We start from the raw sequence: 14207 nt of genomic DNA on the forward strand, positions 1-14207 counted from the left end.
GTTAGGCCGGCAACAGCTTCAATTCAATACACATAAATGTATCGCACAGTAGGAAAGGAACCATGATTTTATCATTCTCCGCTGTGATTAGCTCGTGAAGGTATCACGGCAAGCTCGCTGACACCAGTAGAAGGTCATTCCAACATATTTACATTTAAACGGACTGCCGCTCCTTTCATGACAACATTCTTCAGCATCTTCTGTCATGTCTCCATAAACTCAAACGTATTTTTTTCTGATGGTAGTGTAAATTTTGGATACCTATCTGCGTATAAAATCAGCATTGCAGTTTTGTTTCAGACAATATTTCTTCTCGTGTCATCTGTGGAGAATAGGCGTCAATGGATTTTTTCTTCAAAGCGTTGCCGAATTTCAGAATATATGTTCAGCCATCAATCACTTCTGCGTATGGAGTGATCCATACTCTCATAGTTCTCATGTTCTTTATTTGTTTGTTTTCTTCCTATATGTATAGGTTACACGATGAGTTTTTAAATTATTATTACATTATACTTTTAGCCTGACAATATAAATCTAGCATGTCGCCGATTTGACATCGCTGATTTCTTTTCTATTTAAAATGCGAAACTACAAAAAGGTTATATATAAGTAGTCTGTCAAAGGACTCTCTCATTTCAAACATAGACAGAGATAATCATACTATCTTTGTCTTACTCTAGTACTAGCACCCAAAAGAAAAGGATGAGTACAGTTTGTATTGTTCTTATTTAATGACAAATTGGTTTGACCAACTATACTTAGAGTCCGTTAACTCTCAGAATGAAATTCGTTTTTCGGGTAAAATCGGACGTAATCGCGTAATAGAAAATATATTTTTTAATGTTGATTCTAGCGAAAAAAAGTAGCATTTATTTTATAAGAAATCTCAAATAGATTATTTACGTAAAAGATATTTTTTTGCTGTGGGCTACCGTTTACTAGTTATTTACGAAAAACTAAAAAATAACAACCTTGGAATAAATTATACGTGACTTTCCCACTTTAATATATTTTAAAACATTGATCCTAGCGAAAAAGTGTACTGAATCTTTTTTGTAGGAAATTTTATATGGATTACTTATGTAGTAGAACATTTTTTGCTACGGGCCACCGTTCAAGAGTTATTTACGAAAAACTCTAAAAAGGGACCTTAACACCATAATAACATCATAATTTGACATAGTCGCCGGTCAAAGGAACCGAGGTGGAAAGTTCCCAAATTAGTAATCTGATAGCCCACGTAGTGAAGAATCTAAAAAAAATTTTTGGACATCGAGGTTTGTACCACCTTGTATAGAGTAGTTAATACCACCATAACTAGTAGGTAAGTAAATATTTAAATTCATTAAAATATGTGACTTTTAAGTACTTACTGTATATTTACAAATTAAATTTAAAATTATTGTTTTAATTTATTCTTTTATTTTAAAGTAAATTTGAATTAAAACTAGAGATAAAATAAAAAACACAAACTATAAAATATACTTACTTACCTACAAAAAAAAATGTGACTGTTATTACCACTCTATATAATTTCAGCCAGAAGTAGTAAATGACGGTGTGACGTTCTGCTTTCAAATTCTGATTCTATTTTATATAGAATATGACAAAAAGTCAAATAGCAATATAGTCATCAACCAAGTATTAAGCATAACGTCATTCAATTAGGGCTTATTTTACATTGAGACAATAGGTATCCCTAACTTTTTGCGGTAAGTTTAAAACTTTTTGTGAGTGAGTAAGAAAGCAGAATAGCAGTATCACCTTCGCGTGTTACCGCCGATACCCGATGTAAGTATCTTTCTGAAATCCGAAGGTTAGAGTTAACGGACTGTAGATAATATGTTGCGCTAGCTTCGACCCGCGACTTCATCTGCGTGGAAATAATGATGATGATGATGATTTATAAACAATAATTAGGTCCTTCGCGTCGTAGCGCAAAAACAATCAAATTTTCGTTCCCCTTTGAAACCCCTAAGTAATATTTAAAAAACACGAAAAAAAAAGAAAGAAAAATGTTTATAGGGTTGTATCTTCTAAACCGAGCGCAAAAATATTAAAATGTTCATTCCTCTGTAAGAAACCCCTAATTAATATTTAAAAAAAAAAAACAAAAAAAGAAATAAAAACAAATAAAAACTTTATAATGCTGTATCTCCTAAACCGTGCGTCGTAGCGCAAAAATAATCAAATTTTCGTTCCCCTTTGAAACCTCAAAGTGATGTTTAAAAAACACGAAAAACAAAAAACAAAAAAGTAAGAAAAAGGTTTATGGGTTGTATCTCCTAAACCGTGCGTCGTAGTGCAAAAATAATAAAATGTTCATTCCTCTGTAAGAAATCCCTAATTAATATAAAAAAAAAAATAAAAAAATAAATAAAAAGAAAACAAAAAAAACTTTATAATGCTGTATCTCCTAAACCGTACGTCATAGCGCAAAAATAATCAAATTTTCGTTCCCCAAGATTTGAGGCCCGGGGAAGGACATATACTTGGTCAACCAGATCTTGACAGTAGAAAAAGGCGGCAAATTTGAAAAATGTAGGCGCGAAGGGATATCGTCCCATAGAAAATTTGAATTTCGCGCCTTTTTTTACTGACAAGATTTGGTTGACCAGCTATAATTATTATCATCATATTTCAACGCAGATGAAGTCGCGGGTCGAAGCTAGCGCACCATATTATCAAATTATAGTTGGTTAAACCAATTTGTCATTAAATAAGAACAATACAAACTATACTCATCCTTTTCTTTTGGGTGCTAGTACAGTCACCAGCAAAAATATATGACTGTGGGCAGCCGTGCAAAAATATCTGATGCTCCATTGGAGGCATAAGTATATGACGACACTACCTCGGTAAAAATATGTGATGCTTTGTGGCCGGCAAAAACATCGTTAGTCTGTATCCGCATAAATATCGAATCGGGTCGCTTAAAAATATTTGACGCCTCATAAAAATCAAAATTATGTGATTACTCTCATCTGGCATAAATATCTCTCCACTGTGAATGCAAATACATGGGATGGCAGACGGACCGCCTATATATCTGACACGAAATTATGAAATATGTATGTCATCAATCGGCAAAAACGAACCATACCTGGATAGCATAGAGCCTTAAATTGTATGAAGTGATTTGACAATTGACGAAAAGAGTGCAGACTTGTCATTGCATATGTCTGTCTCACGTATTTCATTTGCAATTTTAAATTGTGACATAATTCAGGTAGACTTTTAATAGAAGATGTGTAATAAAACTAATAAACCTCCTTCTTACATAAAAAAGGATGATAAAGAAGTCAACTTGTGGACTGTGACAAGGACAAACAATAATAGTGCTTTCGCTGCTACTCCTACTGAATGATACATAAGACTATCCCGTTCGGTCATTTCCCCCACCCCTCATGCCAGATCCAGTTATATACTAGATTCATGATATGATTGCAATACGTTCAAATTTACAAAAAAATTATATCCATTTTATTCCGTCAAATCGATGATAGAATATAATGTGAGACAGACATATACAATGACAAGACTGCACTCTTTTCGTGAATTGTCAAATCACTTCATACAATTTACGGCTCTATACCAAACATGTATGGTTCGTTTTTGAAGGTCGGTAACATATTTGTGATTTTCCAACGTGTCAGATATTATAATAGGCGGTCCGTCGTCCATCCGATGTATTTGCTTTCACAGTGGAGAGATATTTATGCCAGATGAGAGTAATCAGATAATTTTGATTTTTATAAGTAATCAAATATTTTTAAGCGACCCGATCCGATATTTATGCGGATAAAGACTAACGATATTTTTGCCGGCCACAAAGCATCACATATTTTTACCGAGGTAGTGTCGTCATCAGGGCTTGTTAACGTTACCAATTCACATTATAAAGTAACGTTACTTAACGTTAAAATCATAAAAATACCTCTATACTCGTCATGTACTTATGCCTCCAATGGAGCATCAGATATTTTTGCACGGCTGCCCACAGTCATATATTTATGCTGGTGACTGTACTAGAGTAAGACAAAGATAGTATGATTATCTCTGTCTATGTTTGAAATGAGACAGTCCTCAAACTATATGTAACCTTTTTGTAGTTTCGCATTTTAAATAGAAAAAAAATCAGCGTTGTCAAATCGGCGACATGCTAGATTTCTATTGTCAGGCTAAAAGTATAATGTAATAATAATTTAAAAATTCATCGTGTAACCTATATAGGAAGAAAACAAACAAATAAAGAACATGAGAACTATGAGAGTATGGATCACTCCATACGCAGAAGTGATTGATGGCTGAACATATATTCTGAAATTCGGCAACGCTTTGAAGAAAAAATCCATTGACGCCTATTCTCCACAGATGACACGAGAAGAAATATTGTCTGAAACAAAACTGCAATGCTGATTTTTATACGCAGATAGGTATCCAAAATTTACACTATCATCAGAAAAAAAAGACGTTTGAGTTTATGGAGACATGACGCGGTATGCTGAAGAATATGTTGTCACGAAAGGAGCGACAGTCCGTTTAAATGTAAATATGTTGGAATTATGACCTTCTACTGGTGTCAGCGAGCTTGCCGTGATACCTTCACGAGCTAATCACAGCGGAGAATGATAAAATCATGGTTCCTTTCCTACTGTGCGATACATTTATGTGTATTGAATTGAAGCTGTTGCCGGCCTAACTCCAATTTGTGGCTAAATGTTTTGGTGCTTGTAGTTTCTAAGTACTTATTCTGAATTAAATACTCTGATTGAAACATAATTAGATTGTTTTTTATTATTATTTATTTCTCTATTTTCACTTTATTGCACGACACATAGGACGTTTTGCCAAATGGAATTCTCTACGAGTCAGGCGTAAGGCAAACAGAGATTGGTATTGGTATGTAGGATATAAAAGCGACCGTATGTCAAACAGCTATTAATCTGGTTGCTGGCAGTATACATCTTTCGTGCAGGTATATTATACTGTTAAATCGTACCTATGCTAAAAAAGTGACGAACTCAGAAAGTGACGAACTCAGAAAGTGACGTCCTCAGAAAGTGGCGTTCTCAGAATGTGACGTACTCAGAAAGTGACGTCCTCAGAAAGTGTCGTACTCAGAATGTGACGATCTCAGAAAGTGACGAACTCAGAATGTGACGATCTCAGAAAGTGACAAAGTCAGAAAGTGACGAACTGAGAATGTGACGTCCTAAGAAAGTGACATACTCCGCCTGAACCGTTGGCTAGACCACATTTTGACGACGGAGTCTGCCACGAAAACAATTGTAAATGTTAGCTTTAAATATGATGTAATATGGTCAGACCACTATCCTCTCTGTATTAAATGTAACCTTGGTAATATTGGGTCCGAGTTATTATACGAAATAAAGCCTGTGACTAACAAGATAATTTGGGGGGAAAGAAACCCCGAACAAGTAGATCTGTATAACAAAATTTGTCATGAGCGGCTTGGCCGGATTGATTATTCAAATGACTTTACATCTTGCGGTGACCGTTGTTGTGATAACAACAGTCACAAAAAACTTATAAATGCATTATATCTTAATATAATAGAGGTTTTGGCCGATGCGGCCACTAGTTGTTATTCTTTGAAACGTGCCTTTAAAAAGAAGCCAGTAGTAATTGGATGGAACAAATATGTCCGTGCGGCGCATTTTGAGGCTAGGGATAAATTTAAGTTATGGGTTTGGTATGGAAAACCTAAAGCCGGACGCGTTTATGATGACATGCAAAGTAGCCGTAATGTTTTTAAACAGCGTTTGAAGTGGTGTCAAAACCATAGCGAACAAATAAAAATGGACATCTTGGCAAGTCATCATAAAAATCATGACTTTCGTAGCTTTTGGAAATCAACTAAGAGGCTGAATGGCAAACCTAGTCTGCCGGCAAGTATTAATGGCATCAGCGACCATAACAGTATAGCCAGCATATTTAAATCTCATTTCACTATATCGTCACCTTTGGTGGCATCGCCATCAAAAAGTGAGGAATGGCCGCGTGGACAGGAAATTACAGCTAGATTTAATGCGAAAGACGTTCATGCAGTAATTCAATCGATGGCGCGGGGGAAATCTCCTGGACACGACGGCCTAAGCATAGAACACCTTAAGTATGCTGGCTCTCACCTGCCTAGACTACTGGCCTTATTATTTAACCTTTGCATGAGTCATTCTTACTTGCCGGATGCTCTCATGAAAACTGTGGTTGTGCCAATAGTTAAAAACAAAGGCGGTGATATAAGTGATAAAAACAACTATAGGCCGATTTCATTGGCAACTGTGACCGCTAAGGTACTTGACAGTCTGCTCAGCACCCAGCTTGATAAATACCTAAATCTACATCACAACCAATTCGGTTTCAGGCCGGGCCTATCAACAGAAACAGCTATCTTGTGCTTAAAGCAGACAGTCAAGTACTATACGGATCGAAACACGGCCGTGTATGCGTGTTTTCTTGACCTCTCTAAAGCGTTCGACCTGGTTAATTATGATATACTATGGCAGAAGCTAAAAACTATCAATATGCCTACTGAGCTTTATCACCTTTTCAAGTTCTGGTATGTTAACCAGGTCAACGTGGTGAGATGGTCAAACGCATATTCGGATCCATACAGGTTGGAGTGCGGGGTGAGGCAAGGGGGTGTCTCCTCACCCAAGCTCTTCAACCTGTATGTAAATGCATTAATAGAGGAGCTCAGCAGCACTCATGTCGGCTGCCACATCGATGACATATGTCTCAACAACTTAAGCTACGCTGACGACATGGTGCTGTTGAGTGCCTCTCCATGTGGCCTTGGGCAGCTGCTTGGCATCTGTGAGAAATATGCTACAAGTCACGGCCTACTGTACAATATAAAAAAGAGCGAATGCATGGTCTTTCAAGTCAGAGGTAAAGACCTGCCACCTGTGCCGCCTATTTGTTTATATGGTACTCCTTTGAATAGGGTAGAATCTTTTAAGTATCTTGGCCATGTGGTTACCTCTGACTTGAAAGACGATGCCGATATTGAGCGAGAGCGGAGGGCGTTGTCTGTTAGGGCAAACATGGTGGCCCGCAGGTTTGCTCGGTGCTCTGCTGAAGTTAAGGTAAGTCTCTTTAGAGCCTTTTGTACAACATTTTACACGAGCAGCCTGTGGATCTCATATACGCAGAAACAGTACAACGCCCTCCGTGTACAGTACAACAATGCCTTCAGGATGATGATGGGGCTGTCTCGCTACTGCAGCGCATCGGGGATGTTTGCTGACGCTAGGGTAGACTGTTTCTACACCACAATGCGGAAGCGGTGCACATCCCTGTCGCGTAGGGTGCGGAACAGCTCTAACATTATCCTGAGGGCATTTGCGTCAAGGTTTGACTGTCAGTACATGAACCATTGCCATATGATACATGTACTGACAGGCAAGCCAATATACTGTATGTAAATTTGTAAATTTAATTTAATCTAACTTAATTTAATCTAATGTAATTTAATTTAATTTAATCTAATTTAATCTAATTTAATCTAATTTAATCTAATTTAATCTAATTTAATCTAATTTAATCTAATTTAAACTCATTTAATTTAATTTAATTTAAATTTAATTTAAATGTATAATTATGGACCTGGTCTGAAATAAAGAATATTATTATTCCTTTATTTATTTCTCTTCTTAGGTTGGTTTTTTACAATATGGATATAAAAATAAAATACAAAAACACTTACAAAAACAATACAAAATACTTATAAACATATTATAAAAAACCTAACCTAGGGTGCCGCCAGCAGCGGGGCAAGACCCAAGCTGCCGGTGGTCAGGGCTGCAGAGAGAGGAACCGGCGGACTATCCGCGCCGTGTCCAAGATCACCGCCTTCTGCATCTGACCCTTGATCCAACCACCTAGCGAGAGTCTCTCAAGATGTTGGTCGAGACTCTTCGCTATTAGACCGTTCGCTGAAACAACTATCGGGACAATGATCGTCGAATCAACATATTATTATTATTCTCTTTATTTATTTTTCCTCTTAAGTTAGGTTATTTATAATATGAATATAAAAGTAAAATATAAAAACACTTACAAAACAATAAAAAATACATATAAACACATTATAAAAAACCTAACCTAGAATGCCGCCGGCAGCGGGGCAGGGCCCAAGCTACCGGTGGTCAGGGCCGCAGAGAGAGGAACCGGCGGACTATCCGCGCCGTGTCCAAGATCACCGCCTTCTGCATCTGGCCCTTGATCCAACCACCTAGCGAGAGTCTCTCAAGATGTTGGTCGAGACTCTTCGCTATTAGACCGTTCGCTGAAACAACTATCGGGACAATGATCGTCGAATCAACATCCCACATGGCGGTTATCTCGTGAGCCAAGTCTAGGTACTTACTGGACTTGTCCTTCTCGGCTTTCACGAGATTCTCATCATGGGGGATGGTAATGTCAACGAGCACGGCCCGGCGTTGCGCTCGATCTATTATCACAATATCAGGCTTATTGGCTACAATAGTCCTGTCAGTGATAATAGATCGATCCCAATAGAGCGTGGCACGACCATTCTCAAGAACTGGCACAGGTGAATACTTGTAGTACGGTACTTCGCGGTCCACAAGACCGTATAGAAGAGCAAGCTGTTGGTGAATAATCCTGGCTACGAGATTATGTCTGTGCAAGTACTCGCCGTTAGCAAGATGAGAACAACCGGAAATGATATGCCTGAGTGACTCTCCGGGACGGCGGCATGCCCGACAAATGTCGACCGTACCGTCCTTCAGGATATATTTCCGATAGTTGTTCGTCATTATTACTTCGTCCGCAATTGCACAGGCAAAACCCTCGGTTTCTCCGAAGAGGTCCCCGAATCGTAGCCAGTTCACCGACGCGAGCAGGTCCACATCGGGTCCCGTGAGGGCCTTGTAGAACCGCCCGTGTAGCACCTTACTCTCCCATGCCGCCTTGCGATCCGCAGTACTTAGTACCACAGGTTTGCGCCAGTTCTCGTTTGCCAAGGAGAGCGGCGTGAGGTTTCTGTCTACTGCCACCACATCACGATGCATCCCACACTGGTTGTTAAGGAAATAATTCCTGAGATTGTACACCTCGCGGTTGTGGAGATCCTTGGCGTTTAGGAAGCCTCGGCCTCCACATTTCCGTGGGATGTACAATCTCATAACTGACGAGCGTGGGTGTAGCATCCGATGTGCGGTGAGCAGTGACCGGACCCTCCGATCCAGGGCATCCAACTCGGTCTGAGTCCACCTTAGTATGCCAAAGGAGTATGTGAGTAGGGGCATTACCCAGGCGTTGAAGGCGCGCACTTTGTTGCCTCCTGACAAAAGACTGTTAAGAACTTTTGTGAGCCGACTGAAAAAGCGCTCCTTCACCGACCGTCTAATACCCTCGTCCTCAATACCCAACGACTGTGACATACCAAGGTATTTATAGGTTTCTGATTCAGAGATAGATCTGAAAGACATTGTCTCAGAAGGTTGTAAATTTGTTGAATTTACAACCCTCCCCCGCTGTACATGCATAACCGCACATTTATCGACACCAAACTCCATGTTGATGGCACTACTGAAGACTTCGGTGGTTTTCAGTAGCTCCTTCAAGTCTTGGTTATTTGGTGCAAATAATTTGAGGTCATCCATGTATAGAAGGTGAGAAATGACTTCACCCTCTCTCCGAAGCCTGCAACCTAGTCCCAAATCCTTCAGCAGGGTGCTGAGGGGATTCAGAGCTAGGCAGAACCATAGAGGACTCAGACTATCACCCTGAAATATTCCTCGCTCAATCCTTATGAAATCCTGCGGGCCAGGGCGGTCATCCCCGCCTCCTGGTTGACGAAGGACTGTGGTCCACTGCCTCATACACGCGCTTAGAAAGGCTCTCAAAGCTGCATCAACTTTATACAGCTCTAAGACCCTCCCCAGCCATGAATGAGGCACCGAATCATAGGCCTTCTTATAGTCAATCCAAGCGGCTGAGAGGGCCTCCCTGTTCCGCCGGATTTGTTGGCAGATGGTCATGTCTATGAGGAGGAGCTCTTTAGTACCACGGGACCCAACCCTACATCCATTTTGAGCGGGGGCCAAAATATTGTTAGCGACAATGTGTGCGTTGATTTTTGTCCTTAAAATGGATGTAAGGAGCTTATAGAGTGTAGGTAAGCACGTGATGGGTCTGTAGTTCTTCGCTTCCGTGGTACTACCGGACTTATAGAGCAGGAAGGTGACACCAGTTGTTAAGGAAGGTGGGAGAGAACCAAGCTCAAGGGCTTGTTGAAATTGTGCTGCCAAGCACGAGTGCGAGCATCGGAACCATTTTAGCCAGAAGTTGTGCAATCCATCCGGCCCAGGACTTTTCCAGTTCTGGGTCGTGCGGATGGCACAACTTACGTCATCGGGGGTGATAGTGACTACCCCCATAGGTTCGATGGACTCGCATTCACGCTCGACAACATTCATCCAACTCCCCTCGGTGTGTCCGACAGGCACCGACCAGATGCTACGCCAAAAGTCAGTCATGGCAGTAGGATCCGGCGGCTGCGTGTCGGACTCACGAAGGTTAGTTTCCTCCCACTTTCGGTACACCTTCCTTTGGTCACTCTGGAAAAGACGATTCTGCTGGAATCGATCCACACGCTCTCTGTAGCGGCGAATACGGTTTGCCCATGCATAGACTTTCTGCTTAAGAAAGTCGATGCGCTCCGTGATATTGGCAATATAGTCGCGGGGCTCAATACCCGTCCCCACGAACGCCTGATTCACAAAGCGCATTACTCGGGGGCGGTTATTGCCCCCCCTAAAGCAGATCAGCTTTGCAATAAGAGTCCTAAAAGAGCTGATACGTCGCTCGATCCGTATTTGCCATGCGGGGGCACCTCCGTCGGTCCTAGGTGCACGTTCAGAGTCCGGAAGCTTGACTCGTGCAACACGGCACGCCGCGATGGCTCCGCAATACATGATCGCGTGCGTATCATCTAAATCTTTACTAGTCCGTAGATATGGCTCTAGTAAAGCGTTTAGGGCTCCCATTAGCGCTAGATTGCGTCTATTCATAGGCAAACGTGGTAATCGTGGCCTAGTGTTGGGAGTGGAGCGATACTGCGTAATCGCCTCATCCAGAGTCCTCCTCAATTGCTCATTGGCTGTACTACTCACACACTGCGCGATCTCCTCCTCGTCGGCGCTGAGATCCACCCGCGGTGCCCCCGGTGCCTGGTCGGGTGTCGGCACCGGATCCGGCGACGTCGCGGGCGGGTCCTGCGCCAAGGTGGAGGCCGCGCAAGCAGAGAGAGCCTCCAGGCGAAGCCGATCAAGTGTCGAGTCATCCAACCGCTTTAGCCGCTGAATGACGCGCACCTGATCCGATAATCGCTGCTCCGACACGGTGATGGTGGGTTCAAGAGCCTGAAACAGAGGCAGTATTCTTGAACGATAGGCGGATAGTTGTGTTCCCCCCTCTGTAGCCCCATAATAGGCGCGCATGACGTTCTCGTTCATTTGTTGAGTCCATCTCATGCGTCGCACTATACCACCGGTAGCGGGAGCCGTGGGCGGGGCAGGATGTCCCGCAGGCCCCAAGCGTGCCGGCAGCGGTGGCCGCCCTCGTCGCGCAGGTGGTCGTGGCGGCGGCGGCGGCGGCCCGCTCTCGTCGCTGGACCCGTCTGTGTCAGGCGCCGTTGCGAACTCGTCGCCTGACGACGATGCGGACGAGGAAGTGGACGAGGCGGGCGGGGGTGGTGGGCGTGCGTTTGTTGTTACCGCTTTAGCTTTAGCTCGACTCCTTGTAATCATTTCTTAGTTTTGCCGGTGGTGTATGACAACTGTCAACACGGTAGTTATGCGGGTGCGATACCATGATCGAGGTGTTTACAATGAAATATATCAGTTGTCCGCATAATTTAATAATAACTCTGTTCACACATGAGTAAATTATCAGTATTTTAGGGCAAAAACCACATGTAAAAATATAATTTATGAAAAGAAATATAAAAGGACTTCTGTCAGTGTCAGCGGTTATTATTATTATTATTATTATATACCGAGTTGATATCATTTTGAAGGTCTATGCAGTCTTTTTCGGAACTTATAACTTTTACTAATTTGACATCATCCGCAAACATCATTATTTCAGAGCATTCTACATGATTAGGCAGGTCATTAATTAAAATATTAAAAAGCAACGGCCCTAGGTTCGACCCTTGGCTTATGCCGGAGAGTGTGTTGTACGGCTCTGATTGGTACGGTCCGTATTTTACGAACTGCCTCCTCTCCGATAAGTAACTAGCAAATACCTTGAGCAGCTGTGGTACAAAGCCCATACTCAGTTTAATCAAAAGAACGTCGTTGTCTACTCTATCGAACGCTTTTTGGAAATCCAGATACACTACGTCAACTTGTTTCCTATTGTCTAGTTCTTTTGACATTAGGTTTACAAGTGAAACTAGATTTGTAGTTACAGAACGTTTGGGTAAAAAGGCGTGTTGCGCGGATGTAATATGTGGTAAACACTGCGGTAATATGCGAGCATGTAATGCTATTTCAAATACCTTAGCTAAAGAGCATAATATCGCTACCGGTCTGTAATTCTCTACTTGGAGTTTTGAACCCGATTTAGGAATTGGGGTTACCCGAGATTCTTTCCACGATTTAGGATATACGCCAGCTTTGAGTATTATATTAAATATATATGTTATAGGTTTAACTATGCAATCTACACATGCCTTAATTACGAAGGGTGGTATGGCATCGGGTCCCGCGCTCGTATTAGGTCTTAACCGTTTAACAGCTCCCCTTACTTCCTCTGAACTGAAGGCTTCTACTGCCACACGCCTCGAGTGTGCCGTACTCAATGCGTCCGCTGCGGTTGCTTCGAGAATTGGTGGATCTGGGAGAAACACAGACTGGAAATGTTTTGCAAAAGCGGTTGCCATATCCGCTCCTTGACATTCTTTTTCGCCGTGATAGATTTTGGTCTCGATTCCTCCATGACAACGTAAACTATTGACATATTGCCAAAATTTTGCAGGTTGACTACTTAATTCACTCGATATATTTCTGACGTAAGTTTCATAGGCCATCTTAATATCTTTTTTCAAATTTGTTCGCATAGATTTAAACTGGTCAAGATATTTACTATTTCCACTCTTTTTCCACATACGGTGATACTCATATTTTAGCTTAATGTCGTGAATTATTCCTTTAGTATAAAAAACGGGATATGCCCTAGTCGACGAAGGCTTTCGAATTTTCATTGGAATGCATGTGTTAAATATATCATATATTGCGTCATTAAACATTTCGACTGCTAAATTTGGATCTTTCGTGGCAAATAAATTATCCCAAGTTGTATTTTTAATTAATTCATATACTGCTGCATAGTCTCCCTTCGGGAAGACCCAATCCTTACCAATAGGGATATTTGAAGGTGGTAACGTGATTAAAGACTTACGAAGCTTGTATTCGACGCGAATGAATAGTGGTGGGTGATGTCCATCAATTACCGATAATTCTTCCCCCGGCTCCGCACTCCGAACCTCCACTCTCTCACTCAACTCCGGACTCGTAAGCACCGCGTCTAGGATTCTTTCATTCTTATTATTTACATTATTATATTGACTAAGGTCACACCTATTTAAGAAACAATCGTACAACAACAAAGTATTTGTGCTAGCACTATGGTAATTTAAATCGCCTAACAACAGTATTTTCGTGCTTTTAACCTTTTCACTGACACTTTCCACACTCTCAAACCATTCCGTATAAACGCTATCGGTAACATTCGGAGGTATATATACGACACACACGTAAACGTATTCCCCGTCAATTTGAAACCGTGCCCATAGGTCTTCTCCGGAAGGCGTTTCGAATTGTGGCACGCGCTCGAGAATGATCGGTGGACGCGCTGCCAGAAGTACTCCGCCGCCACTACGTCCATCACCTCGGTCACGGCGCAACACCTTCCAGTCTCCTGGACATAGTTCTGCGTCTTCTACCGATTCATTCAAATTTGTTTCAGTTATGGCTAGCAAGCACAGTTTGTCCATTGCGAGCGTCAAATTAACTCTCCATTCCGTTAGCTTACTCCGCAGTCCTCTTACGTTCTGATAGTAGGCGTGTAGTATGAAATTGGTTTTATGATTCGCCCGTGCTTTTGTTCCGAAAGTTACGAAAATTCTGCTTCCAGGGTTTTATGCA

The sequence above is a fragment of the Cydia amplana genome, chromosome 13 (assembly GCF_948474715.1).
Source record: "Cydia amplana chromosome 13, ilCydAmpl1.1, whole genome shotgun sequence".
NCBI classification, from domain to species: domain Eukaryota; kingdom Metazoa; phylum Arthropoda; class Insecta; order Lepidoptera; family Tortricidae; genus Cydia; species Cydia amplana.